Raw genomic sequence first — 6,000 nt, forward strand, 5'->3', positions numbered from 1 at the left:
TAGCCCCGGCCAGGATGTGTGCGACATCGCACATAAATAAGCGAACCGTCACGATGGCGCAGGCCGAGGTGAATCGAACCGATCGGCGCATCTCGCAATGAGTGATATTGCAATTAATAAATCATAACTCCCGTCGTTCCCGGTGCCGGAGACCTCCGGACGGGACCGGGCGGGTTTTATTAATAGGACTTTAAGCCAAAACGTGCGAATGTGCGCCGTGTCCGGTTGGTTGGCGTTTTTGCGGTCGTAGTCCCACTCCTGCTGGGCAGTGATTCATCTTTACAGCCACCCCTGTTCGCAAGGAGTCTCGTTTTTTTGTCTCACTCTCTCTCTCTCGCTCTCCCATTCACGTTTTCTCTCTGACCACCACAATAACATGCATTTCGGCGTAAGTTTGTCGGCCACTGAGCTCAGCTGGCTGGACAACGGCGAGCGGGAAACAACCGCCAACAATTAATTACCACCACCGGCACGTAATCCATATCAATTTATCATGTTCCGGATGGAAGCCAGCGGTAATCCGGCTCGCAGCTCACCAGGTCACACCCCTTGCCGAAGAAATTCGATCCTCGCCGAGCCACCCGCAGTCGATTGGGACTCCCGTGTGTACGCGTGTCTACACGCCAACACCACACAATCGCCATCCTTGCCATCGCGAGCCCCAAATCGAGAGATCGATCGCGTGTAATTACAATGTTAAAACGTTGTTTTGCTTCCGCAAGGGAAAGGCGATACGCTCCGGTGTGGCGTTTGCGATTTCCCGGCGTAGCAAATGCGCTAGGCGATATTTGCACGTTTTAATGAGCTTTTCGCGAATGCCAGCACCTAGCCGGGGCACAGGCGAAGAGACTGAGGTGATGGATGGGTTGATGAAAATTGCATGCATTTTCTATTCCCCATCAATTGCGCACGTGAGCGCTCGGGAACTGCTCGTTTATTTGCTGATATTCCACAAATCATGGGAATGAGCTCGACGGTGCGGATGAGCCACGTACGCCAAGGACTTGTAGTGGCTGAATACCTGTCTAAATGGATTTCGTCGTTTTGTAGATAGCATTTCGATTGAAACAATGTACAATAGTTTCTATCCGACAGTTTTTAATGTAGAAAAAATGTTCATATGCTAAAAAATGATTAAATCTTTGGAAGAAAATGTTTTTTCGACTCTTCTGTTTGTCTGTGACTGTTGAAAAATCAACTATGTACTTTAAAAGCGCAAGGACATGTCTTCACCATATGACAATTCATTTCTGCTGCCTCCTCCCAACGGATCTGTCAAAAAGAGGCAAAGTTTTCAAGACCATTAAGCATTCGTGCGCTGGCAGCGGGAAAGCGATTCAATTTCCAGCACAAAACCAAACATGCAGTGAACATGTGCACTCGGTCGCAATCTGCTCGCCCTAAGTAATCCCGGGCACAGATTTCACGCTGGCTGTCAATCCTGCACCGTTTCCGACATTTCCCATCCTGGAGCTGGCAACTCCTTGCCTGGTACTTTTCCCTAACTCGCTCCCAGATTCAAACACCTGGCCTGGTGTCTGGGGTGTTGCATCGTGTCGCCGTGTCTTAAATGGTTGGGTTAAACCGTCGCCACGACATGAGTGTTCGATCGAAGCTCGAGAGAACGAAAGAGAGCGCGAACGATGGTTCGTTTAACTGTCTCCGTTTAATTTTCGAACGAGGTGAGTTTGTGTTCCGGTGGTGTTCTAAGCAGAAAATGAACAAACTCCAATGTGAAGCCAGGAGTTCCGCGATGCACCTGCCCCGTTGCAACTGGCGGATCTCTTTGCGACGGTGTTCGATCCTTCACCGGTGGTACGAGGTGTTGCTCCGGTAGCAATTTCCGAGACAACGGCACGCGTCAACCAGACCCGCTTTCCACCGCACACAGACAAGCGGAAAATGACGCCGAGGTGAAGGCGAGTGGGTGTTTTCCCGATTGCCCTCCTTCTCCTGAACGTGACGAGTAAATGAGGGCTTACTTCACCTCAGCCGGCAAGTGAACAAGTGAGAGGAGGTTTATTAAATTTCGATAAAATTTATACCCTTATAAAATTATTAAATTATAAATTGCGCCCGCGAGCAGAGGTGCACAACCGATTTGGTGGCAAATAAATGGCTTTGCATTTGCGTTCTTTGAAGTGTATTGAAGAAAACTGGCTTCATCATTGACAAAATCACGTGAATGGTTACTTTACGTAGATATAGAATATTAGATAATGGAAGCAATTGCAACCAAATGTATGTGGATTATGAAAATTGTTCGTAACATAAAGTATATTAATGTTGAAATTAATAAGGGAGAAAATTTGTGAGAGAAAGCTTTCGCTCGTCGTTCAACTTTTCTCTTCAATTAGAAAGCTTATGTACATGTTTAAACCAAACAAGAAACATTAATCGCATAGAGTTTTCCATCCCTGCACGCATGAATGACAGCGATGGAGGACGATGCATAAATTTGCCGCCGTCTGAACATCCACCAGACGACACCCACAGTCGAACCTCGGCACCCATCACAGACAATGCTGCTCAAATCCCGCTCCTGCGGCGAGACGCTGTCAAGGCTGAAAACTCGGACACGTTTCCTGCTCGCCTTCGGAAATGTCACTCCGCATTGAAGAGCGGAAGGAAATCCGTGGAAATCGCACTTGACACTGACGAGCGGCAGATGCGATATTGCAACATTGCATCGATTGCCGTTGGCCATCGAAAAGACGGGTGATTCGACCACCGAACGTGAAATTATCTGGCAGGGATTTCGCGGGCGAGATGTAATCGACACTAAGCTTTCGTGGTGGAGATGCTGTAGCTAGGCGTTTTTCTTATGCTCCGTTGTTAAAGTAAGTCAACAGCAAGGGAAATGTGTATCTCAAACTAATCTCATCTGGCATTATAGCATCTAGTGATGGCTGCGGAAAAGCTGCATTGATTGAACAACAAACTTTGCGCTCACGTGACTTGAGTCAAAAAGTTCAATTTTTTATATTTTAATGGTCACCGGCTGAATTGTTCAAAAAACTAAATTTCTAGTTCATAAATACATAATTCATTCATTCTTATTCTATAATTTCGCATAGTCCATGGCCGGTGAGCACTTTCTCCCATCAAAACATTGTAGTAATATATAAAAATGTTACGATTTCAACATAAAAGTAAAAAATCGCAACACATATGTATGTTTATGGAGAATCTATGCATGCTCACAAAAAATGAATAAATAACAGTGCACAAGGCAAATGAGGAAGAATAAAGTTTAATCAAAACTGTGAAGGGATTACACTTAACAAAACCTATCAAAACCCTCCACAAAATGCACACTAATTCGTAAATCAGATAGTTTTCAGTCATGCCAAACGCTGGCCGAGATGCAACAAATGCACAAAAATCAAGCCCACGTTGCTCTCGTCGCTAAGCGGTATCGATTCGGCGTCGGATTTCAAACGCCAAAATCGCCAAAGTTGAATTCGCGAGTAACAGGAGATTATGAGTCGAAGAGGTTGCATGTACCCGCTGGTTCATCGCACTAAATTTAATGGATTTCCCCTCCAAATGTTATCAGTACATATCGTCGATCTTTCCGACGCATGATAATCAGCATCCTATCTCTTTTTTCTCGTTTGCTATCGATCGGTTTGTTCTACGCACACTGTAGGATCTTATTGAGTGTCTTATCTTGCCGGTCAAAATTCGGTCGCAGTATTTTGCAGGTAATAATAAATTGGATGGCTGCATACATTAAATCATTTTTTGATACAAAACAAAACACCAAACGGTGAGCGAGAGATTTATGTTATTTAAACCACTGTTCTCCATATCATTGAGCATCTTTTTATCACAAAACTATGTTAAACTAGCGGGATTATCAAACAAGGTGTCCAGCTAGCACGCATCACTTCCATAGTGCAGGTAATGGTCACCTCCGCAGCTCGCCTGGTACAAAATATAGTAGTTTGTCCTTGTTGCGCTTACGTGCAGCTCCCGTTATCCGTAAGAGTAATCTTTAAGCACATGGCGCACGTTTTTTATCAACAGTGCCGAATCTGGCGTCGTTGCGCATGGTTCATGTCCATAAGAAATCCGCATAATTCTATCGATTAGCCACCAATATCAGAACCGCACATGGTGGAGGGCACCGAAATTTATATGAAAAAAACCACGTAACGCACTCTGCTTGTTAATCGGGAGGATTTCGAGCACGGATTTTGAACGCCAAAAGCGACAAATTTGATGCCGTGAGTAACAAGAGATCATGCGTCGAAGAGGTTGCGTGTGCCAGACGGTTCATCGCACTTAATTTAATGGATTTCCCCTCCAAATGTTATCAGTACATATTGCCGATCTCTCCGGCGCATGATAATCAGCATCCCATCTCATTTGCTCTCGTTTGCTATCGATCGGATTATTCTAAGCACACTGTAGGGTATTATGGAGCGTCGTATCTTGTTGGTCATAATTCGCTCGCAGTATATCGCCGGACATAATAAATTGTGTGCCTGCCTACATTAAATCCTCTTTTAATACAAAACAAAGCAGCAGTTGTTTAGATAAAAGAAATTTATCGCACACCGTTTGCTGATTTGTTTTGTATCAAAAAAGGATGTAATGTATGCAGCCAAACATTTTATTATGACGGGCAAAATACTGCGACCGAATTATGACCACCAAAATAAGACACTCAATAAGATCCTACAGTGTGCTTAGAACGATGCGATCGATAGCAAACGAGAGCAAATGAGATGGGATGCTGATTATCATGCGTCGGAGAGATCGGCGATATGTACTGATAACATTTGGAGGGGAAATCCATTAAATTTACTGTGATGAACCAGCTGGCACACGCAACCTCTTCGACGCATGATCTCTCGTTACTCACGGCATCAAATTTGTCGCTTTTGGCGTTCAAAATCCGTGCTCGAAACCCTCCCGATTAGCAAGCAGAGTGCGTTACGTGGTTTTTTTCATATAAACTTCGGTGCCCTGCACCATGTGCGGTTCTGATATTGGTGGCTAATCGATAGAATTATGCGGATTTCTTATGGACATGAACCATGCGCAACGACGCCAGATTCGGCACTGTTGATAAAAAACGTGCGACATGTGCTTAAAGATTACTCTTACGGATAACGGGAGCTGCACGTAAGCGCAACAAGGACAAACTACTATATTTTGTACCAGGCGAGCTGCGGAGGTGACCATTACCTGCACTATGGAAGTGATGCGTGCTAGCTGGACACCTTGTTTGATAATCCCGCTAGTTTAATATAGTTTTGTGATAAAAAGATGCTCAATGATATGGAGAACAGTGGTTTTAATAACATAAATTTGTCGCACACCGTTTGGTGTTTTGTTTTGTATCAAAAAATGATTTAATGTATGCAGCCATCCAATTTATTATTACCTGCAAAATACTGCGACCGAATTTTGACCGGCAAGATAAGACACTCAATAAGATCCTACAGTGTGCGTAGAACAAACCGATCGATAGCAAACGAGAAAAAAGAGATAGGATGCTGATTATCATGCGTCGGAAAGATCGACGATATGTACTGATAACATTTGGAGGGGAAATCCATTAAATTTAGTGCGATGAACCAGCGGGTACATGCAACCTCTTCGACTCATAATCTCCTGTTACTCGCGAATTCAACTTTGGCGATTTTGGCGTTTGAAATCCGACGCCGAATCGATATCGCTTAGCGACGAGAGCCACGTGGGCTTGATTTTTGTGCATTTGTTGCATCTTGGCATGACTGAAAACTATCTGATTGACGGATTCGTGTGCATTTTGTGGGGGGTTTTGATTGGTTTTGTTAAGTGTAACCCCTTCACAGTTTTGATTAAACTTTATTCTTCCTCATTTGCCTTGTGCACTGTTATTTCTTCATTTTTTTATGAGCATGCATAGATTCTCCATAAACATAAGTGCTGCGATTTTTTACTTTTATGTTATGCTTTGTATCCATCATCCTTTTTCTTTTCGTTTGAAGCTAGAAAAGTGAA

Source organism: Anopheles nili, chromosome 3, assembly GCF_943737925.1.
Source record: "Anopheles nili chromosome 3, idAnoNiliSN_F5_01, whole genome shotgun sequence".
NCBI classification, from domain to species: domain Eukaryota; kingdom Metazoa; phylum Arthropoda; class Insecta; order Diptera; family Culicidae; genus Anopheles; species Anopheles nili.